Genomic DNA, 25,148 nt, shown 5'->3' on the forward strand with positions numbered 1-25,148 from the left:
GGGGAAAGGTTGCCTCAATTTCTTCAGTTACAGAATGGGGATGACAATCATAGCACCTACCTCACAGGGCTGTTGTGAGGATCAAATGTGATAATATTTGTAAAGTGCTTAGCAAAGTGTCTGGCACATAGCAGGTGCTTAATAAATACTTCTTTCCATACTTCTTTCCACTCTTGCCTCCTTCAGCTCCCTGCCAAATTATCTTCTTAATTTGCCAGCTGAGTCATGCCCCCCAAATCATGGAAGTTTAAGGATAATTGACAATGTTTATCCAGTCAAGATTTAATTATTAGTGTAGAAGAGATCTCGTAAAGACCAGCCTCTGTCGCCAGCTAAGACTATAACTAAATTTGTCAATAATTAGCAATCTTTGATTCCAGAGGACTAATGATAAAACTTTACTTTCCTCCTTTCTGTAGAGAGGATGGTTGATTACGGGTGTAGTATGAGGCATACAATGTCAGACAGATTCAAAGTTCTCCCTTTATAAAACAAGGAGGTTGGACCATATCAGCAATAAGGTAACTTTTAGCTCTAAGATTCTATTATTCTATTCTTCTGCACAAAATTTATATCGCTGATACGTCTTCTCCAGTAATTCCTGTCACCTTAACCTTTACCGCTAGGTTCTATTTTCCAAAATTTTAGTCATTTTGGTTGCAGTCCCTTGATGAACCTAAATTCAGTGAGAAAGAAAGTTTTAGATTAAGGTAACACACTGAAAAAGGTCACCTTAGGGCCTTCAAGAAAGTGTTGAAAGTTGCTGCCAATGCTATCCCTGGCCTCTGGATAAATGGAATGTGGGACAACAGGTGACAACATGAGGTCCCACTAACAAGGGATTAGCACCACCATGAGCATTTAAGTCATTCTTCCCTCTATCTACTTAACTTCTAGCTACTAACCCATCTTTCCTCTTCCTTACATCAACTATTGTGTCCAGTATACTGGCAGAAACAGGAAAGAATGGGTTAACACTCCATGTGACCACAACACCAGGACTGTTGTGCTCAAGGAAACAGTGGTGGAGACCTGGGGCAGTTAGGGTTAACTTTGCCCCCAAGAGGATTGATCTGGGACTCAAGGGTTGGCTCTTTGGGCAAGAAGAATATAAAAGCCGTTTTAAGACTTTGTTGAGGAGCTCATGAGATCCCAAGGATCCTCTTTGATGACCATTTCTAATCTTTCCAGTGGTTTTTCCTGCTTTTATCTTCCTGAACTTTTTTAACAGCCTTGGAAATTATTTCTGTCTGGGGATATTTGAACATTTTTATTACATGGATATTTTTGGTTTGAATTCTTGAGCTCTGAGGGATCCATTGTACCAAATGTGGAATAGCCAGCATAGAACCTCAGAGTTGGCAGAGATCTTAGAGGTCAACTATTCCCAACCCATATCTGAACAGGAATCCCTTCGATAGTCGCCCCAGTGAGCAGACATCTAGCCCAGAAGTGTCAAACATGCTGCCTGTGAAGCCACATATGGCCCACCACACTCCCAAGGTTTGATGCACAGACTATATAAACATGTGGTTTTCTAAGTCAGCATGTGGCTCACGAGGATCTTTATGTATTGGCTTAGTAGCCCCCAAGTCTGTTTGAATTCGACACTACTGATCCAGCATTTTCTTGAACACCTCCAGTGATACAACCCAAGTACTTCCCAAAGTAGCCTATTTTATTTCTGATAGGACTCATAGTTAAAAAGTTCTTTATGTAACCTGAGCCCCAAGGCCTATTGATATGGGATTCTCCCCTCATTGGTGGAGATCAATGTTCTGCACCTATATATGGGGCTGGGAGGAAATGGCAAGAGAAGAGAGAGATCTGAGGTTCTTCTGGCTTCAAACTTTGAGAAAGAAGATTTGCAATATTAACCTCTCTTCAGGTTGCTGAAGGGAGAGGAAGATTCCAGGGGAGAAACCAACATGAGAGGGATTGAGTCCCTATCATCAGTTTGCTACATTAGGACTTAAGGGAATTTTTTTTTTCTTTAGCAAGATTTGAGACTCTCTCTTGGTTGAGCTGAGCTACTTTATATTCAATGGTATATATGTATATATGTATGCAAATACATATGGATATATGTATGTGTAAATACACATGTTTATACATACACATATGCACATTTTTTTCCCTCTGATTTCTGCTTTGCTGTTGACTTGGGGAGATATGACAAAACCCCATAACTATAATAGCTAGCGCTTACACAGTGCTTTAAGGTTTGCAAAGCATTTTACAAATGTTAGTTCACTTGTGAGTTAGGTGCTATTATTGTCCCTATTTTACAATCGAGGAAATTGAGCTGAGAGGGATTTGTCTTGCTCAATGTCTCACAGCTAATGTCTGAGGTAGGATTTAAAGTGGGTCTTGCCAACTCCTGGTCTAACACTCTATCCATGGTATCACTTCTACAAGATAAATACATCAAAGAGCTGTAAAACAAACTGTTTGAGTTTGGGGCGGGGGAGTAATTACCGTCTATAGGATCAGGAAAGGATCTGACATTGAATTTTGCTCTAAAGAAGGAATTAAATAGGGAAAGAGGTAGAGTATTTCATGAACAGGGGAGAAGTAAGCAAAAGGGCAGAGATAAGAGAGTGCATGTTTTTAAGGCATAGAAAATAGAGAATTTGGATGCAGTGCAGAGGGTGTGGAGGAGAATAACATGATGTAAGACTGGAAAGTTAGAATGGAATTGGACTGTGCAAAGGAAGTCTGTCCCAGAATCAGAAAACAAGGTTGAATGTTACCTTCTTGGTTGCCTCTCCTGTTGCCAATTCTCCTGAATGGTGGAAGGAGGTCTTGCATAGAACTGAATTTGTGCACCAATCATATTCTCCCATGTATTACAGATATTAAACTACATGCTTTATCCTTCACATCAGATTATAAACTCCTTGAGGACAGGGACACACACACATGTTATGTTATGTTATGTTATGTTATGTTATGTTATGTTATGTTATGTTATGTTATGTTATGTTATGTTATGTTATGCTATGCTATGCTATGTTATGCTATGCTATTATAGGGTCTAATTTTATCTTTGCATCCCATGCCCCTAGCACAGGGCTTTGAATATGCTAGATATCTATGTGACCTGGAAAAAGTTACAACATCTCTGGGTATCAGTTCTTCATCTATAAAATGAAGGCATTAGACTAGATCAGGAATCTTAACTTGGGGTCTGTGAACTTTAAAAAAAAATTTTATTAATCTTGTTCAGTATCATTGGTTTCCTTTGTAATTCTGTGCATTTTAATTTGTGCATTTAAAAGCATTATCTTGGGAAGGGGTCCATAGACTTCACCAGGCTGCCAAAGACTGCTGTGTGTTTGTGACACACACACACAGAAGGTTAAGAACTCCTAGATGATTAAGGACTAGATGATCTTTTAGCACTTATTCATGAACCTAAATATTTATTGAATCAGATGGAAGAAGGGAATTCATAACAATAATAATAACAATAAAAATGTATATAGTACTTTAAGGTTTGCAAAGCATTTTACAAATATCTCATTAGATCGTCACAGCTCTGGGAGGTATCCCATCTTAGAGATGATGACATTGAGGCAGACAGGTTAAATGATTTGCCTCAGATCACACAGCTAGTAAGAGTCTGAGGCTGGATTTTAATTCAGGTCTTCCGTATTCAAGGTCTTGTATTCTATCCATTGATGATGGGAGAAATATGTTAAGAATCTTTCCAAGCCTTAGGTAAGTTAAAATGTCATAGGTGTAGTACTGCCCCCACCACACAGCTTGGGATGGGGGTGGAGGGGCAAGTCATAGGCAGAGAGCCAAATAAGCTTCCACAGCCATGTGATGGCAGAGAAAGCTGGGACATGTAATTCAACAGGATTGAGATGAACGTGTGAGAAGAGAGTCATAAGAAACAGTGTTTGGCTAGTAAAGCCTAACATCCTCCCATCACCTGTGCTGGACTAGGAAACTCAGGCCACTTATGCCCTGCGAAGGAAAACCTCTTCACTCGCTCTGTGCACAAATTAAATGAGTACTCCTAAGATACCTGTGAGAAGCAGAGATTCCGGAGCAGCATGAGTCACAATCGGCTTGAGTACTCCAAGGACCCAAGTGAATGTAATAGACTAGATGCCAAGCTACCATGGATATTTTGCCATGAATGGAAATGTCCTTGCTATTTTCTTGCTTGGGGAGCCAACAAGGGGGTGAGTTAAAAAGTCACAGCTTGAGGTGGGACTGGGGCGCAGTTTAAAGACTGTAGGTCAAACAAGCTGCCATGGTCATCTGATGACAGAGGAATCTGGAAATTCCAGATAGGGATCTATGGGGATCTATGGCACTGGAGGGGCTGATGCCTGCTCTGGAGAAGATCATACTGACAAGGGGGAATGTTAAGTTGTTCTCATTTGGTTCTAAAATTCTGAGTAAAGGTTTAAACAATAAATCTTTATGAATGTAAGTGACTTCCAATAAAATATGTCAGGGATGGAATGAGGAAACAGAGTTTTCTTGTAGTAGGATGAGGGTGGCTGAGCTATAATCTGATTGTGGGAATTCGTGCCAAACCCTAGGTCAACATAAGAATCTGGGATACCACCTACATAAGGGCGGAATCGAGAGGAGAATCACAACCCAGCTCTCAGAGAGCCTGAGAGAGACAAAACCAGATTTCTCTCTGGTTTTGGGTTCTACACGTGACAGGTAGAGTAAGCCCTGGACTGACAGCCCACACTGGTCTGTACTACTGACGAGGAGCAGGCCCTGAGACCCATATATTCTGATTTTCCATAGAAGTTTATTGTCTAGAGGGAAAGAATCTTCCAGCTCATGTGCTATCTCCTACGGGAAGTCATTTGTGATCCCCTTATTCATTACTGTTCTCTCCCTCCTCCTCAAATTATCATGTAGCATATACGGTGGAATTACATCTTAGCAGTTCTAAAATTGGCTCATACAGCTAAAATCTCATCTAGTCAAAATTACCCTCTCTCCACAGTCGGTCTCCACAAACAACAGCCTTTGACATGTTGGGACAACGGGAAGTTAGCACGCCAGATTGTTAACTTTCAAGATAGTCTCTAAGTATGGCTTTGCCCATGTTGGGCTAGATGAGGCACCATCATCTCTCCCCTCTCCATTCCCCTTATTTCCCATCCCCCCTCCTCATTGCCCTCCTTTTTCTCTGCCCTGCAAAGAGTGGGGGCAGGTCCAATGTAGGGGTGCTGACATTGAAGGCTGGGGAGCAGACTGAGCTTCTATTCGCTCCTTGGCATACATACACTCATTGGATAGAACAGTATGGCTGCAGAATTGCCTGCATTATTTAAACGGTTTTTGGTTTGGTTTTGGTTTTTTGCCTAGTCCATATAGTTGAATTCCAAAAGTTAATTGTGTGATGCATAAATGCTGCTAAATACTTATTTAATTCCCTATTGTATCACCCATTAAATGTAAAAGGGAATCTTTATCTTCACCTATCCCTGCCTACCATAATGCTTTGCACATGGTAGAAACTCTTTAATAGCTATTGGATGGGATGGGATGGGATCCAATTGGAAACGGACTTTTACTGCTTTGCATTGTCCACAACCTCTCATATGTGTCAAATACATATTTGTTGATTGATGGGTCATAAACCACGAATAAAATTAAATGAAAATGAGAAGAAAACAGAATTGACAGCAGTTGACTCAAAATAGCTATAGACTTAGCTTGTTTGTCTAGTCCAAACAAGATCACCTCCTCTGTAAACACATTGGGCACAGAGCATGTGAAAAACCAAAGCTACGTGTGAAAGCCAAGTTATACATGCATTCAGGATAGCAGGGGCAGAAGGTTCACATACTTCCCCAGGCACACCTCTGTCCAAGGGAAGCAGAAGCAGCCCCAAAATGCCAAACCAATGATTCCTAGCCCCATTTTAAAAAGCCTCAGGGTGCCTTCCGTTGATTCAGTGGTTGTTTCTAAATTCTTCAAACCAAAATAATTGTAGTTTGATCTAATTTGGAGCACACATATCTGTCACCCAGATCAATTAGGGGCCACTACAGGACCTAAACAAAGATGACGGGATTTACAGTTTCCCAAAGTCAGGAAATCACTCTGCTAAAAGCTTGGTGATCTATCTGTAGTGACTACACCTGAGACTTAACCAGATGAATCGCATAAGTCACTGGGCCTTGAATAGCCTCTCCCCTGTTCTCCTACCTCTGACCAAGACTGCAGTGGAAAGATAAGCTGTTTCGGACATCAACACTCTCCCAAGAACACAATTCCACAGTTAATGTGAAACCCTGCCTGCCAACCAGATAAAACATGTCCCTTATTCATGACAGGATACTGGATTCAATTCAGTACCACAAATGTGACAATAACCCAACTGGATCGTTCAGCCACGTTCTAAACCACATACACACAACGAGCCTAAAACAAAATTCTCTGTGATCTGTGTCATGTTGGATTGTCACAGGGTTAGATTATAGTTGTGTCTGAAATCATGCATCTGCGTTCTGGATGCCCAGGAGAGGGGGGGAGGGTACATGTATAGTTCAGGAGACCCTTGAAAGGATCCAGTTCTGAAATGTGCATCCAGGAACAGCTTTTCTGTTTTGCACTGCCAGACTGACAGTCATCAGCCACCACCGACCAGATCTGGGATTCCTGCCAATTTCACAGGCAAGCTGTACAGGCCTGACTTCTCTCCTATCTCAGGTTGTTTAAATCTAGCAATTATATTTCACTGCATGCAACACAGAATGCAAAATAGAAACTAAAATTAGAAGGCTAAGATGCTAACAGGACTAGGCTACAGATAGAGGAAGCTCACAGGAGGTGCCATTAGAAAGAACATAGAGGACTGATGCCAGGGACCCTTGATAAAAGCAACCGAATGGAAGAGATAATCTGTGAAATGGGAGAGGAGGGGGGTCAGAGTTGGTATAATTAGAGTGAATCAATTGATTCTTGCACCTGCATATAATTCTTATTGTCTTTAGGGTAGCCCAAAACTCCACGATCTGCCTGCTTTTAATTGAATCTCTTTCACGTTCATCAACATCTATTCTCAGTAAATTACAGACAAATTTTCAGTAAATTGCCCGGCAATTTGTAGCTATCAGATTTGCTTCTAAAACTGAGATGAGAGTTAAGGTCTGCATCTCTAAACAAGATGATAACATCAGAAGCAATGCCAGGTTGTTAATGTCCATTCATTCTTCCTTTCAATAAACATTTATTTAGCACTTAGTAAGCGCTAGGCACTGGACTAAGCCCTGGGAGAAATGCAAACATGAATAAAGCAGAGCCCCATCACTCTATTGCCCTAAAGGAGTATACGATCTATTAAGTGCCCCTAGGAAATGGAAGTTTCCATCCACAATGGAGCGAGAGTAAACAGCACTTGGGCCAGGGGAATACTCAACCCTACCCAGTTAATGCCAACTGTCTCTGCAAAGAAGTCTTGCAGAGAACCCTTGAGACAATACAGGGATGGGGGGGGGTTCCCCGCAGCTGATTAGACGTCTGGGAATGAGCATAAGCATCACATTTAAGGTAGCACTGCGGGCCATTTAGTGCTGGCGATGGTTAAAACTAGCCCCTGTAGTTTTCCTAGGCAGAACAGTGGCTGGCTGTTATTTGAGGGGACGAGCAAATGATTATATGTCTGCCTATGTGTTGTGGCCAAAAGACAGAACCACATACACCTTCCTAAGGAAAGTGTGTGGGTGGCTGTCTTATTTATCTGTAGGTTGTGGAAGTGGAATGAGAGACCCCACGCAGCCTCAGTCACTCTGGAGCCAGCTTCTGATGTCCAACTGACTCCAGGTTTAGCTAGTATAGCATAGGGACCTGAGTTTGGAAAGTCTCTAATGAAAATATTTCCTTGATTCTGAATCAGGGATGTGAAGATAGGCGAAGGGAAGATGTGAACACGGGCAAGCATAATACAGAATAAAATATAAGTGCATTAGAATATAAAGTGCTAGGAGAGAAGATGAGGGAAAAATCACTTTCCTCCCACAGGGGTGGAACGGAGAAGCAATCAAAAGAGATAGCATGTGAGCTGGACATTGAAACATGGGTAGGATGTCAACAAGTGGAGGGGGAACGAGAAGGACATCTTGGGTGTAAAAGAAAGGGAGGGAAGGTGGGAAGGAAGGAGAACTGGGAGGTCAGGGATGGTGAGCAATGTGACAGGTGTCAGTTTGTATGTTTACTTCTTAAAGTGGAAGGCAAACTGCAGTTTTAAAATGCACCCCAAGAGCAGAATATTGTCAATTCCATCCAACTCCATTAATGTGTCCACTGGTTTTGCTGAACTGATTTTTTTCTTTCTTGTTTTATTCTTTGTTACAAGGGTTGATTCAGTGAGGGAGGGAAGGGGATATATCTGGAAAGGAAGGAAGATGATAGAAAAACAAGATATTGATACTTTAAAAAAAAAAACTGAGCCTGCAGGTGGGGTGATGCAGCCAACTGGAAGAGCATGGAAGCCCTGAGAAGCCAGGGGGCCTGGGACTCGAGACTGAGGGAGGTTTGGGACTTGAAACTAGGACCATGAGAACAGAGCTAAACTATGACCCTAGTGCCCTTCGCCTCCCCAGAGACTCAGGTGGTACAAAGAGAGGAGGCACTTTATGCCTCCCACATACTGGGGGAGTAAGTTTGTATATTTGTGATCTTAACTTCTGAGGTAAATATTCCTCTTTGTAAAACTCCACTGTGTTGCATATATATATATATATATATATATATGCATATATGTATATATATATATGTATATATATGTATATATATATGTATATATATATGTATATATATATATGTATATATATATATATATATATGTGTATACATACATAAACACAAAACTATCACAATAAATTATTATCACAAAGAAAAAAAGCACAACAGTGTAGGTGAAGCATTTGAGGGCAAAAAAAGAAATATACTAGATATTTTCTTAAGGACAGTTTGGAACAGGGAGCTCCCATGTGATGCTTACTCAGCCTAATGCCTCAACAAAAGGACCTCAGAAAACACAGCACAGTCCTCTCCAGTCATTGCCAAGATTTCTTCCAGCCCCTCTAGGAGCAACATAACGCGTAGTAACTCAGTGAAAGATATTCCAGGATGGGGCTCTAAGTTCCTGAGAGGTCCTCCAAGATATATGTCAACACTATTTATTTGGCTCCCATCCAGTCCTTTTCCATTCTCAGACCTGGCCTCCCATCCCCCATTTTTATGGATGATTGAGAACTGACTTTTTGAGAAGCACATGAAACTCTCCCTGAATGCATGATTGTTATTATTAGCATAGCAGTCTAGGAATGGGAGAGATCTAGGCTACTGCTCATGAAAGCTCAGGATGCATAAAGCAAGAGGCATGACTGGCTACACAGATGTCAGCAGGAAAATTTATCGCCAGCTTGAGTTGTATCAGAGTTGGAGTTTATTTTCCTCCAGCCCCCACTTTTTGCAGGTGAGGAATCTGAGTCCTTAAGGAGTGAAGTGACTTGCTCAAGATTATATAATGTTAGAATTAAGATTAGCTTCTCCTTGCTCCCAGCCCAGGGCTCTTTCCACTATATCGGACTGCCTTCTCTATTCATGGAAGTCACACACAGAGAATAAAATTAGGGCAAAATAAACATGTATCTTGGAATAATGCCTACTTTTGCTATTAGAAGGGCCCTCACAGGTCATATGTCCAACCCACACATGAAAAATAATCACCCTTATGACATAGCTAAGAAATGGTCATCCAGTCTTTGCTAGAAGACCTCTAATGAAGGGGAAGCCACTGCCTCCCAATCCCATTTTTAGATAGTTCTAATTCCTAGGGAAATTTTCCTTAAGTCAATCAATTTCTCTGTAACTCCCATTCATTGCTACCAGTTTTGACCTTTGGGACTAAGTAAAATAAATCTATTCCTTCCACAATACAACCTTCAAATTGGGATGTGTAAAAAAATCCTGTCTCTGATATTTACTATGTCTATGGCCTGGGGCAAGGCCCTTAACCTCTCCAAACCTTACCATCTGTAAATTATAGGTAATAATACCTATTGCAACTACTTTACAGGGTTGTAATATAGCTAACACATATTTAAAAAAGGATACCTTTTTGTTGTTTTGTCAGTGTTAAAGTACTATGTCAATGTCAACTACTGACATTGCTATTTTTGTTGCCAGGACACACTGTTGACTCATACTGAGCTTGCGGTTGACTAAAAAGCCCAAATCTTTTTCAGAAAATCTGCTAACTGGTCAACCCTCCCATCTTATACCCATTAAGTTGCTTTTGTTAATCCAAGAGTAAGACTTTACATTTCACCCTGTTAAGTTATATCTTATTCGCTGTTCTAGCTTAGTGGTGTTAAACTCAAATGGAAATGGGTTGACTATACATAAGGATCCATGCAGGCCACATGTTGACGTAGAAAACCACATGTTAACATTATCTATGTTTTGTTGTACTTTTATTTATTTAGTTAAACATTTTCCAAATATATTTTAATCTGATTCTGGCAATACTGGGGAGTGTTGCTGGCCGGCAGGCTGCATGTTTTGCACCTCTGTACTAGCCCATCAATATACTTTTGATTCCTAACTCCAGTATGTTAGCTACACCATCTACCTTTGTGTTATTTACAAATCTCAAAAGCCTCCCATAGCATTGATATAAACGGATCATCACATGACAAAGCATCTAAATGTTTTACGGTGTAGCCCATATCTTTGTCTTTTCCACAAGAATAGCAAGAGAAATTTTTGTCACTGTTTTGCTAAAATGTAGGAAAAGTATATCTGTAGTATTTCCTTTGCCTTTCAGTTTAGCAAAACTGCCAAAAAAAAAAAAAGGAAATGACTATAACTCATATTCTAATCTTAGAGATGTAGGAAGATCATGCTAATTAGAGCAGGTTGCCCTGGAAGCTGTAGGTCCTCCAGGTTTCCTGTGACCTTAAAAGAAGAGATTTCTTTTTTTTTGTACTGAATATGACGACTTTTTTTGATGTTACACAATATAGAATTCTACATTTTCTATTCCCTACTACAAGGGAACTTTGGGGTAATTACTGTGAATGGGGTATGGGGTCTCCAGTATAGGAAAATAGGTTACAAATTTGGGTTCCCCAGTGGTAGAATTTCTCCTTTGGCTCAGCATAAAGATCCATGGCTTTCCATTTTACTTCTTGGAGGCAATGTAGACCATGAGGTCTACTACATGGTTGCTATAATCATACTCATTGTCATACCAAGAAATGAGCTTGACAAAATAGTCTTCGAGGGCTCCACCAGCACCAGCATCAAAGGTAGAATAATGGTTGTTGCTGTTAAAATCACAGGATACAACCTGGTCCTCTGTGTAGCCCAAGATGCCTTTCAAGAGTCCCCCTGATGTTTTTCCATTTTCCTAACATCATCATAGTTGGAAGATTTCACCAGGCAGCAATTCATATTCATATTAGATACATTGGGAGTGGGAACATGGAAGGCTATGCATATAAGCTTCCCAGTCACCTTGTAAATGACCTTCCCAGTCATCTTGTGAATGACCTTACTTATAGCTTTAGCAGCACAATGAGAGGCAGGGATGATGTTTTGGGCAGCATCATGACCATCATGCCACAACTTGCCAGAGGGACCATCTACCGTCTTCTAGGTAGCAGTAAATGCATAGACTGAAGTCATGAGTCCTTCCACAGTGCCAAAGTTGTCATGAATGACCTTGGCCAGGAAAGCCAAGCAGTTGGTATCACAAGAGGCATTACTGACAATCTTAAAGGAATTATCATATTTTTCATAATTCACTCCCATGAAGAATATAGGGGCATCAGCAGAAAGGCAGAGTGATATACTTAGCTCCGCCCTTCAAGTGGGCTCAGCCTTTTCCATGGTGTTAAGTATACCCTGGACTTTATTACATACTCAGCTACAGTGTCTCCATATTTAATATTGGTGAGATAGTAAGATAGTAAAGGCTTTTCCATTAATCGTCAGCTTTCCATTCTCAGCCTTGACAGTGCCCATGAACTTATAATGGGTGGGATCATATTGGAACATATAAACCATGTAGTTTTGATCAACAAAGGTTTATTAATGACCACAACATTCAATCTACTTGAGGTGAATATAGCCCTGGTCACCAGGCACCCCAAATAGCCAAATCCATTGACTCTACTTCACAATCTTGCTGTTGCCCGCAACCAGATTGTACACTGAACGGAGAGGCGTGAAATAACTTATGACATGGGCCAGGCGGAGTAGAATTACTGACTCAGTTTATTCATCTGAGGGCACAGAATATATAGGGAAGATCTAGCCTAACTTCAAAGAGTCCTCCCCGTGAGATACTCCCCAGAACATCTGCTGAGGATGTAACAATCATGAATTTCCTCCTTATCAGGGTTCCTAGGTTGGGCTGTAGATTCCAAGGTTTTCCCAGGCGCTTAGGCGCCACCTGCATAGAGGAGTAAATACGTAAATCTAAGGTTCAAAGAGAGAGAAGGGATATCTCAGAGACCTCTTTATCAGGAAGGAATTTGGGGAGCCGTACCACTTAATCCTTGAGCCCTTTGGGGTGAAAGCCTGAGCAGAGGTCAAACTCTGCCTTGGATCTTAAACCCTTATCAGACTCTTAAGATCGGCCCTCAACATCTTGCCTCAGAGATGCATCTGCACTAACAGATCCTGGCACTAGGCTTGGGAAAAGATCTGAGAGAGACGAGTTTTCTAAAGAGAAGTGGAAGTGGCCATGCAGGAGAGATGTGGGACAGGAATGAGTTCCATCTAGCCAGGGGCGACCTGAAGCCAGCTTATGCTAGCTACCAAGAGTTAATTGTCAAATTTTCAATGTGACCATTTATATTCAGAAATTAGCAAATGCTACAAATCAAGGTTTGATTTATTGTTTTGTTGATTTTCTAGACAAAAGAAAACTCATGGAGAAAAGATTAATAATGAATATTAAACTTAAAAGTGTATTGTGGGTATGTTTCCACTCTGAAGAGCCAGTTGTTAAGCCTCTACCATCACACTCCTGCATCAGCATTATGGCTTTGGACTGATCAAGCAGGTATTGGAGTAATTGCCAGCAGCCAAAATTCATATAAAAAGAGGACAGGTGAGGCCAAGATCAAGAGAGACTGGAGTGGAGGAAGTGATAAGACACAAGTGACGTACAGACAGACAGACCTAGAGCCTGAGAGCAAGTTGGGCCAAAAGAGCAGATATATGGTTGATAAGATGGCCAAATCCATCCACAGCACTTTTCTTCTCTCTCCATCTCTGGAATGGAGAAGCTGTTCTCCATTTACCTATCCAGCATATCCCTGTTTCACCTTTAACTAGGAAGGAAAAGAGGAAAAGAAAAGACATTTATTCACTCTCGACTGCAGTCATGACAATTGGCATTTGGAAGATTTATTCCCTTAATTGCTTATTCATATTTTTATGTGACTTGAAGCTGCTATTAAACTATGAAAGGAATAAGGGACAAACCATGAATTTGTCTGACTATTAGTATATGGAGCAGGAGGGAGGAAAGGAAGTCATACTCAACAGAGGAAAGGAGAGTTTTTCCTCAGGAAAATCTGGAGAAGGGATGACCAAATAATTTCAGAATGTATATATTCAGGTCATACCCTTGATCTATTTCCTTTTGAATTTAGATAAAGGCACAAGAGAACAAACTTGAAGTTGAGCATAGGGGAGAAAGTGGGAAAGGGGGAAATTGGTACAGTTTTTGACTAAGCATTTTGGTGCTGCTGTTTCTGAAACTATTATTGCTAACTTTACCTGAACTTAGAGGATTTGAGACTCATGAACCTCATGGGGCCCTTACCCCAGCAGGGCTGGAACGTGACTTGTTCCTGATGAAGCCATGGTTTTTAGGGCCCGCCTCTTCCTTTCCTAGACATTCACTAACCATTTCTTTAATAATCTATTCTAAACTTTTGCTAGCAATCAAAGTCAACCTTATCGGCCTACAGTTTGCAGGGTCCATTCTCTTCATTTTTTGAAATTTAGGACATTTGCCCTTCTCCAATTCTTAGAAACTCTCCTCTTTTCTATGCTTTTTCAGGGATCATTGACAGTGGCTTGGCAGTCTGCCAGTTCTTTGGACACCCAAAATGTAATCTATCTGGACCAGGTGATTGAAATCATCAAGGGTGGTTAGGTATTTTCTTGTTATCTCTTTACTTAGCTTGGGTGCCACTTCCCTGTTAGACATCTTTGTACTATCCTTTCCAGTCCAAAGATCATTCTTTTGGGCAGGGAAAATAGAAACAAAACAAAGGTTGAGCAGATCTATATTCTCTCCATTTTTAGATATCATTATGCTATTTATCCCTAACAAAGGTCTTATCCCATTTTTGATCTTCATCTTTTCCCAATACAACTAAAGTCTTTATTCATGGCTGGCTCAACCCAAAAGAAAGCCCAGGATGCAGCCACAATGCTACCTTATAAAAGAGCACAAGGGCCATCCCAGGGGTTAAAATGTTAACACTTTAATAGCCCCAACACAAATCTCTCACAGATCAAGCAACCATTTGGAGTCTTTCAGGAGCAATCAGTTTACTGGCATCATTGCCTTCTCTCTTCTCTTGAGCCACTACCTAGTTCCCTATTCTCAACCCTTCCCAATCACAAAGCTTTGAACCAGAATAATCATGGAACATCTTTTAAATTTTTGACAATTTTCTTAAAACTGTTGTAGAGTTCCATTATACAGTAGCCATCAAAGTCATCATCATCACCACCGCCACCATCATCATCATCCATTCTACGATTATTACTACTTTTCTTATAACAACAACAGTAATTATCAATATCCTCTCCCTAGGGCTCTCCCAGCACTTCACAGATATGTATTATATAATGCAATCTTACAACCATCCTGATTGAGAGGGCAGGTACAATTATCCCTCATTTTTAGGAAAGGAAGCTGAGAGCCAGGGAGTTTCCATTAACCTATTTACCAAGGAAGATGCCAAGACCAGGGCAGGGCTAAGAAACAGCTCTGGGTGAACTGACTCTTAATCCTTTTGCCAAGTCATTCAACTGCCTGGGTAGTAAGAACAAAAAACAAAACATAAATAACCTACGTGTTTTGCTCTATACCCTACAAAGTTCTGAGGTAAGCATGTTACTTAAAGCCGTATTCTTCAGGACAGTGTAATAAACTATCTCCTAGCAGCTAGCTGCCTACTAGGCCTGCTCTCTTTTTAGTGTTTCTTACTGACCAAGCCCCAAAGGGGTTCCTGAGTCCTCCATGAGCACACATTCCAAAGAACCTGAGTTTGAATGCTTACGTATGAAGAGATCACTAAGCGTCACTTCATCTGCTGAACAGCACAGAAATCTTGACTGCAGTCTTGAACCAAGCATTTGGACCAGTGGCCAGAAGTTATGCACTGCCTTAGAGAGTGAAATGATGTCTATTTTTCCATTTTGTTGCATAGATTCTGGCTGCTTCAACTTTCAGATAACAAAGTAAGTCCTTCTACTTATTAATTCACGGGAGGCATTTAGTTGGCACAGGGGATAGAGTGTTAGACTTAGATTCAGTAAGTCCTAGGTTCAAATGCTACCTCAGACATTTATGATTTTTATGACCCCGGCCAAATCATTTTATATCTCTTGGCTTTAGATTCTCCATCCCTAAATGAGGATAATAACAGCCCTTACCTCCCAAAGTTATTGTGACAATAAAATGAGATAATATTTGTAAAGCACTTTGCAAATCTGAAGGCTAGCTATTATTACACTGTGGAGAAGTTGCTTGTTCAGGTATTGATTAGCCAAGGTAACTACTGAGGTTTTTTCCAACCCTATGACTCAGTCACTGGGAGAGCAACAAGTATATGTATAGTCTATAAAGTGCCTTACAAATGCTACCTCATTTTATTCCCACAGCAAATTTGGGGGTGGGGGCTAGTATTATCTCCATTTTATAGACAAGGAAACTGAAGCTGATAGAGGATAAATAGGGTCACATAACTAGCAAGTGTCAGAAGCCACATTTGAACTCTACGCTACGTCATACATGTATGTATATGTGCATGACTACATATGGGTACCATGTACACATATGTGTGTATGCATATACATGTATGTATGTATGTATGTAGGTATGTAGGTATGTATGTATGTATGTATTATATGCACATTTTTCCCTGTAGGAAGTTAGCTGGGTCATAGAGGGATTGAATCTATATCCACACTGTAACCAAATGAATTAAGAGGTCCAAATAACCATAGCCTGGTGACCTGTCGATGACAGGCTTCTTACATAAGAGTACTCCCTTGGGGGCTAGATTTGAATATACCCTGAACAGACATATTTTGCCACAAGTCAGGACTTGTTTCTTTCCTCTTCTATCTGCTGTCTCATTCCCTTCCCAGGCATAGTGAATATATTGATTCCTGTATACTGACAATGCATTTATTTTTGTATAAAAAATAGAGTAAGACTGAGTCTCTGCTCTGGGGCCCTGGCATGACTTAGCAGACAGTCTCTGACTTTCAGATGCAGCCAGTATATCTTTCCTTTTCCCTGGGACCATGAAATCAATGTTACTTTGCAATTTTTGCAGAGTCATTAAGACTATTCCAGTCAGAACAGTGAAAGGAGGCCTTTGTGAGACAGGCCTACCAGGCTGCGTGAAGCCTGCCTGATCAGAGCAGGGAGACAGTCAGCCTTACAGGCAGGGCACCTGAACCAGACCCACCTGAGCTAGTCACAGGTAATATAATATTCAACTGCTAGTCATAGAGCACTGAAGGATATATAAGGCAACAGTTCTTAACCTCTTTTGGGTCATGGCCCCCTTCAACAGTCTGGCAAAGCCTTTGCACCAATTCTCAGAATCATGTTTTTAAATGCACAAAATACATAAAACTGCAAAGGAAACCAATTATATTAAAATACAAAGTTATAAACATTAAAGAAAAACAAATTCATGGACCCTGGTTAAGAACCACTGGGATGAGGGTGTTAAAAGGCCTTTAGGGTTAAAATGCCTTTGCCCAGGCAAAGTGGGCATCATTCATATTCATCTAGACCTAGGTATTGCTATAACTATACTTATACCCCTACCTATAGATGGATATAAATATAGCCATAAATAAAGAAAGAGATGGATATGGATGGAGATAGATATGTGGATACAGATGTGGAATAATCACAGCTAGGACTGGTACGTAGATACTAAGTCACCACAAGAGGAAATGAATCACTTTTTTCTCTGAACTCCTGTAGCATTTATTATCTATACTGCCCATTTTGACACTTAATCATTTACATAAGCACTTATTATCTATACTGCCCATTTTGACACTTAATCATTTACATAAGCACTTATTATCTATACTGCCCATTTTGACACTTAATCATTTACATAACCTATTGTCCTCTGCTTCCTGTGTAGAAGTCTTGTCTCCTCAGATAAAATGATGGGAGAGGGTTGGGGGAAGCCAACCTTCATTGAGATTTGAAGGCTCTCTAAGTGAATCACTGCAGAACCATCCGAAAGAGCCCCAGTGGGTTCTTCCTCACTGGCCACCTTCAAGCAAAGGTTGTATAGCCAATTGTCTGGGATGTTGTGGAAGGGATCATATTCAATCTGTCAGATAGTATTTATTAAGCACCTGCTATGTGCCCAGCCCTGTACTTAGGTGAGGCATGGGTTGGAATAGATAACCCCTAAAGTCCCTTATAATTCTGATATTCTGTGACTGATTCTGTGATTTGAGAGCCACACAACAGAAAAAAAAAGAGCAAGAATATTCCCTGCCTCCATTTTGAGAAGTATAGATTGAAGGAACTCAAGGACTCAGAAAAGTTGTCCTGAGCTAGAGAAATTAGGAGCATCTAATTGACTAAGTGAGAAGGAGATACTGAGGAAGTAATAAAAAAAAAAAAACTTTCCTCATAGCAGGGAACAAAACAGACAGACTGCTGGCTGTGAAAGGCCCTAGAGGGAAAAGAAAGATAAAGAGCTTTTTTTTGTACAAAAGAGAGAGAGAAGGAGGAGGAAGAAGAGAAAGAAGAAGAGAAAGAAGGAAGGAAAGAAGGAAAGAGGAAAAGAAGGAAGGAATGATTTATATGGAAATGTTTTACACAATTGCACATATAACCTAAAAACAAAAAAATAAGAGGCCCTGCTTGATGAATCTGAAAAGAGCAAATCTTGGTGGATGGCAAAGCTTGATTGCCTCCCTGGGTTCCTACAAATAGCTCTGAAGGTGGATGAAAGATCATGTTCCGGCCCATTGCCCACCTTTCTGTCTTCTGAGGAGCTTCCTCTCTATTCCTCCTTGACAGCATGAGTTGCTACCATCCTCCCTCTTCAGGAGCCATAGCTATGGAAGAGGAAAGGGTTGGGGAAAGCACACTCAGTGTTCTGGGTCCACAACACATTCCATCACTCAACAAGCATTCAGTGGGCACTATGTGCCCAGCATTGTCCTAGGTACTGAGGGAGTTACAAAAGACATATAAGCTACAGTCATTGTACTGGAGTGGCTAACTTAGGAGATAAGACAGAGATGAAACACAAGACAATGTCATTAAATATTAACCAGCCATAGTATGGAATAGATATTAAATGCTCTAGAAGGAATTTAAAGAATGAAGAGGTCAGTATAGAGAAGAGCAGCTAGGGAATAGTTCACAAAGGCCCTTGTTGTTATTTAGTCATTTTCAGTCATGTCTGATTCTTTGTGACCCCTTTTGGGATTTTCTTAGCAGACATTGGAATGTTTTGTCATTTCCTTCTCCAGCTCATTTTACAGATGAGGAAACTGAGGCAAGTAGGGTTAAGTGGCTTGCCCAAGGTCACACAGCTAGTAAGTGTCTTAGGCTAGATTTGAACTCAGGTCTTCCTGACTTCAGGCCAGGCACGCTATCCACTGTGCCACCTAATTCCCCCATAAAGGACCTTTATTGACTCTCATTTTTACCACTGTAATAATCTCTTCACTGGTCTTCCTGCCTCCAATCCCTCTCCTTCTCTATCCATCCTTCAAGCAATTGCCAAATAATCTTCCCAAGACACAGGTCTGACTACATCACCCCTCTGATCCAGAAGCTCCACTGATTTCCCTTTGACCCCAGGATAAGACACATACTCCCTAGCCGGGCATTTAAAGCCTTCTACAATCTGGCCTCCAGCTTTGCTTTATATTAATTTCTCTCATATCCTCCAAGTTCCAGCCAAACTGGACCACTAGTTATTTCCTAGACTCACCATGCCACTTCCTGCCTTGGTGAATCCATTTTGGCCTTTCCACCACACCTGAAATAGGCTCCCTCCTCTACTCCACTGTTATAACTCCTCATCTTCCCTTAAGGCTCAGCTCAGATGCCACATACTCCAACAAACCTTCCCTGGTCCCTCCTCCCCAGACGCTAAACTGAAAGTTTTCTTTCCTTTTTCAAATTTTGCTAAAGCATTTTGTCTAATTCTCTCTTTAGCTTTCATCATTGCTGTCCACGTATTTTATTTATCTTTGCACAAGCTGTACTTCTAATAAAATGTTAGGTACTAAGTAGGGGAGATGTCATTTTTCTTAGTATCTTCAGTGCCCAGTACACAGTGTCTTGCCCATAGTGGGCACTTGGGTATTAAGTGAATGGAAATCTAACGTGAACTGAGACATGGAGGAAGGGGAGGATGGATTGCCAGAGGGAAGGGAAAGAAGGCTTTTTCAGGCAATAATGAACATGAAATGTATTGGTAGGGCAAAAGGAACAACTAGGAAGAACATTGGCCTGCCTGGAACACAGGGTTCATACTGAAGAACAGTGAAAAATAAAATTAGATGAGCAGGGTGGGTTTAGGTTGAGAAGGCTTTTGAATAACAGGTTGGGGAATTCAGGCTTGATTCAACAGGTAATAAGGAGTCATTGTAGGTTCTTGGCCTGAGTTTCACATAAATGCTCAGTGGGTGTAGATAAAGAAGAAGGACAAAAATGGCCATCCATTTAAGTAAAAGGGCAGAGGGAGATTCATACCATTTTCTCTTCTACCAGGCACAGCCTAGAGCCTTCCCCACCCCCATCCCAGGCTCTTTCCCTCTGGGACTTTACAATCTAAAAGCCCTTCATGTCCCAAAGGGAACAGTAATGTAAGGAAAGAAGCCTGTCCCAGAACCCTGCCCTGTGGAGTCTGTTTTCTCCCCATGTATGTGCAAACAATTCAGCAGCAAAAATAAAGGCAGGGAGAAAAAAAAGTTCCAGTTCCTTTAGACAAATGATAAGCTGGCAGGTTAGGGTCCACAGAAGAAGATAAAAGCACCAAACACTGCAGAATGAGTCTTGGGATTGGAGCCTGGTACGGATGCAAATTAAAGTTAAAACTATATAAACAGCCACACAATTGGACTATTCATGGCTCCTTCATTAGCAGCCAGCTCTCTGGGTGCCATTACCCACAAAGACAACTTCCTTTTTCTCCCCTTCTATTTTCCAAACTGGCCAACAAAGGGATGCAAAAGACAAAGGAGATACTAATTGAGGAAGCTAGAGAAAGAGGGTGTTGGGGGATATTTGTTGTATGTACAAATGAAACAGCAAATGAAGCATGTCAGACGGCCTAGTTCAAGGATGGCCTTCTTTCTGTGGGATCTAGGCTAACTCCACTGGCCAGTTGGGGGTGGGTAGGGTGGGTGTAGAAATTCATCACCACCTGGAAAGGGAATCTGATGGGAATATTTACCAAAATAAACCTATTATTTCTTAGGCCAATCACAAACTGGTCTGATGAGGCCATCCCCCAAATATGTCTCTTTGTCCATGCTTTATCCCTTCAATAAGCGGCCTAAAATAATGAAGACACTAATTGCTCTCAACAATGCTACTTCAATTATGTAAAAGATGCTTTAGTTTTCCTAATAAAGAATTCAATTGTATTCATCTAGAACTAGAGGGAACTTTACCAAAAATGTACTTCCTACCTCAATGAGACTTCATGTTCCAATTAGGTACCGGCTGCTGACAAATTCCAGGCTCTAATGACAAAATAAATCCTATTTGGTGGGCACTCCTAATCTTCCACAACTCTTAGTACTCAACTATGTGATGATCTCACTGTATTTAGACCTAGCCAAGCCATACCTAGTTAACAATGTGGTCTTTATCTTATCCTAGGGCAGGGTTTCTGAACCTGGGATCCATAGATTTCAGAGGGTCTGTGAACTTAGATGGGAACAAAATTACAACTTCACTTCAAAAACCCCTAACTGAAATGTAGTAATTCCTTCAATAATATAAAAATGTTATTCTGAGAAAGGGTCCACAGACTTCCCCAGACACAACAGAAGTTAAGAATCTTTATTCTAGAAACAAAAGAGAGCCATTAAAGACTTTCGAGCCAAGGAGTGACATGATCCAACATTTATTTTAGCAAGATTATTCTGGAAGTTGTATGAAGGACTGACTGGAGACAGAAACAGCATACACATTAGCAGGCTATTGCAATGGTCCCTATAAGGGATGATAAGGGTTTGACATAAGTGTTTATGACAAGAGAGGAAGAGGTCTATTTTGAGACATGTTGGAGAAATAGACTCATCATGATTTAGCAGCTGATTGGATATGAAGGATGAGGGATAGAGAAGAGAGTCAAGGATGCTTCTAGGGTTAAAAACCTGGGTAACTAGAAGGACACCAGTGACCTCCACAAAAATAGGGAAGTTCAAAGGAGGGCAAGTTTAGAAGGGAAAACAATGACCTTTAAGCTTTAGAAAACTGTTAGAATAACTAGGTATAAATATCCTAAAGGCAGTTGGTGATGCCAGACTGGAGTTTAGGAGTGATATTAGGACTAGATATATAGATTTTCTAAAAGTCATCTGCATAGAATTGATAATTGAAAATATAGTAATAAAAGAGGAGGACAAGAGCAGGACCTTGGGCAAGAGGCATTTTGAAATCCAACAAAAGAGACTGAGGAGGAGTCATTAGATAGGAGGAGAACCAGGAGAAAGCAGTATCAAAGACAGTATCCAGGAGTAGGGGATAATCAATAGTGTCAAAAGTGGTAGAGATGTTGAATAAGAAGAGGATGGATAAAAGGCCATCAGATTTATTAGTTAAGAGATCTTGGTAACCTTAGAGAAAAGGGTTCAGTACAGTGGTAGAGATGGAAGGCAGATTGAAAAGGGCAATAGAAACAAGTGTAGATGGCTTTTTTTTTTTTAAGAGTTTGGCTATACTGCCCTCATGGAAAAGATGGAAGAAGAGAGCAGGTCAGAAGCTGTCTCTCATTTTTAAATGGATACAATCCATACCCCACCATCACAAAGAGATGATATTTTGAGGGATTAGAAAAATCAAATAAAGGATTTTTAAAGTCAAACAATGAAAACTGTTATTGGGACTGTCTGCTCTGGACCCGTACACCTGGTAGACTGGGTTCAGTCCTATGGGAGCACAATCTCTAATAATAGGAATTAAGCTCCTTTTCTCATACTCTGTCTCTTTACACCTCCACCCTGCAGCCCCAGAAAAAATTACTTAAAGCTCGGAGTCTTTATCCAAACCTAGAGGCTCTCCAAAAGTGTGAAGTAAAAAGATGTTCAATGTGCAATATAAATTAAGCATAGGACAGCTATTTATTTCCTTCACACAAAATCAATGATAGATGTGAGATCCACAAGTGCACATTGACTAAAAAAAAAAACCTTAAACAAGAAACAATAATATAATTATTGTTATATTATCCCGGGAGGTTGATAATTAAATCATCAAGATATAGGTGAGTTTTCTAGATTGCTGGCTAGCATTTTACAATTCACTTTGGTTCTGCATTGCCTAAACAATTACCTTCAGGTCCATGTTCTCTGTCAATCCAGGTTAGGGGTCCTTTCCTATTCGGAAACTCTCCCTTCAACAAGTCAGCTCCAACCAAGTGAGCCAGGATTACAGACTTCTCAGATTCATAAGGTTAAGGCTGGACTCAGCTATCTTGAAATTTCTCTTAGTGACCTATGGATTTCTTTATCACCTTCAGCTGCTAGGGCCTTCCTCTCTAAGGTTACATTCCATCCATTCTGTATGAATTTCGTATATACCTATTTATTTACATGTTGTGTCGACTATTAGAATGTAAGTTCCTTGAGGTCAAGAGCAGTTTTTGCTTTTCTTTTTATGTCTAGCACCTGGAATATAAGTGCTTAACAAATTGCTTATTGATCAATTAATCCCTCTTGTTCCTCATACACAACACTTCATCTCATGACTCTGCCATTATGCTGGCTGTTCCCTATCCTAGAAAGCTTTCCCTCCTCACCTCTGCTTCTTCATTTTCCTGATTTCCTTCAAGATTTAGCTCAGATCCCTCTTATTACAGGAGGCCTTTCCCAATCCTGTAAGCTACTATTGCATTCCTTTCTGATCTTACTCCCATCTTCTCAATAAATGTCTTGTATATTCCTAGTTATTTACATGTATCTCTTATTAGAATGTAGGCTCTTTAAGTACAGGAACTGCTTTTGCTCTTTTGCTGTGCCCCCAGAACTTAGCACAGTTCCTGGCACATAGAAAGCAATTAATGATTGTTTACTGATTGACACTGTCTTGTTTAGAAGTCCCTGGCACCCATAAACCCCGAGGATTAGTGCTGGGTTCAGACTTTAGGTGTTCCAGACTTTGGTTGTCTGTTTCTTGTCTCTTAAGAGAGTTTGGTCCGGGTGCAGAATGTCCAATTACAGATTTGCTAGTGAAAAGCTTCAATATTCTTAGTTAAAGTGGAGTCAAAGTCTTCTGTTGAGAGACAGGAGAAAGGAAGAGAGGCATACTTGAGGAGAGTGCTAATCAGAGAAGAATAAGATGAATAAGAAATAAAATAATAGTTGTTGTTCAAGAAATATTCCAATAAATTCTGCCAGGAAACACTGTTCTTACTCTTAAGTATGACAGGTTGTTTTCCAAATAAGAGAATAAATGGAGATATCTTCACATTTACCCAACACAGGCTTTCAATCCTTAGATAACCTTGGATGGATTTGAAGTTTATTTAGTGGGATTCTCATATGACAACTCAATTAGGAAACAGAAAGTTCTATAGTCAGTGAGTGAGTCTAATGGGATTTCTTCCACCCTTTCATATGCCTTTGAGTGCCTGACACTTCTACAACTGGATAATGCTTATTCCAAGAAAAAAAAAAGTGTTCCTTCCCTCTAACTCAGCTCATTAACCATGGCAGAAGGGGAAAGGATGTAAGGAATGGAGCTTAGGAGAATGGAAAATTGGAGGGAATGGCAGTGTGTGTGTGTGTGTGTGTGTGTGTGTGTGTGTGTGTGTGTACATAATATATGTATGTATTTTAATGTGTATTTTTTAATTCATTAGTTAGAGTGGAGAGTAATCTGGAAAGGATCTTCAAGACCTAATCCAACCTTTTCATTTCACAGATAAGGTCACTGAGGCTAAGAAAGGGGAAGTGACTTGCCCACAAAATCCTAGAATCTTAGAGTCTTCAGAAGAGTCCTCAGAAGACATCTAGTTCAACCCATAGCCCCTGAAAGAATCTCCACAACATATCCAATAAGTAGTCATCTGGCCTCTGCTTAAAGACCTCCAATGAGAGGGAGCCCCTTTCCCCACTGGTACTCCATTCCAGTTATGGATAGCTCTAATTGTGAGGAAGTTTCCTTACATGAACCCTAAAATTATTTCTTTGTAGCTTCTGCTCATTATTCTTCTTCCCACTAGCAGCTAAACAGAGTAAATCTAATCCTTTTTTAGATCACAGACCTTCAAATACTTAAATTCAACTATCAGTTTCCCCTACTCCCACCCTTCAGTCCTTTCTTATCCAGTTTTTCTCAGTTCTCGTTTCTACAGCAGAAGTAGCAGACTCAAGATACTGACTCTAACTCCAAATCTCGTGCTTTGTCCATTAATTTCGAATGTCATTTTTAATTGAGCACCAGGGATGAATCCATTCTCTTTGCTATTATAATTGCAATCTTTCTGGCTGCTGTTGTGAACAGTGGCTTTTTTGCCTCGTTCATGTGATCAGATCGGCTAGGAGCAGGGAGGAGAAGGGATGTGCTGTCTCATGATCAGACTCTATCCACCCCCTCCCTACTCTGTTGCGTTGCTCAGTAAGCTGTACTGTTAGGCTCATATCTCCCT

The 25,148-nt window shown here is 40.6% G+C and overlaps 1 pseudogene; it reads right to left on the bottom strand.

Moving 5' to 3' along the window:
- Positions 1-11,069: 11,069 nt before the first annotated feature.
- Positions 11,070-14,784, bottom strand: LOC110215090 (glyceraldehyde-3-phosphate dehydrogenase-like; annotated as a pseudogene).
- Positions 14,785-25,148: the final 10,364 nt, after the last annotated feature.

The sequence above is a fragment of the Phascolarctos cinereus genome, unplaced genomic scaffold (genome assembly GCF_003287225.1).
Source record: "Phascolarctos cinereus isolate Bilbo 61053 unplaced genomic scaffold, phaCin_HiC Scaffold_2;HRSCAF=192, whole genome shotgun sequence".
NCBI lineage: Eukaryota > Metazoa > Chordata > Mammalia > Diprotodontia > Phascolarctidae > Phascolarctos > Phascolarctos cinereus.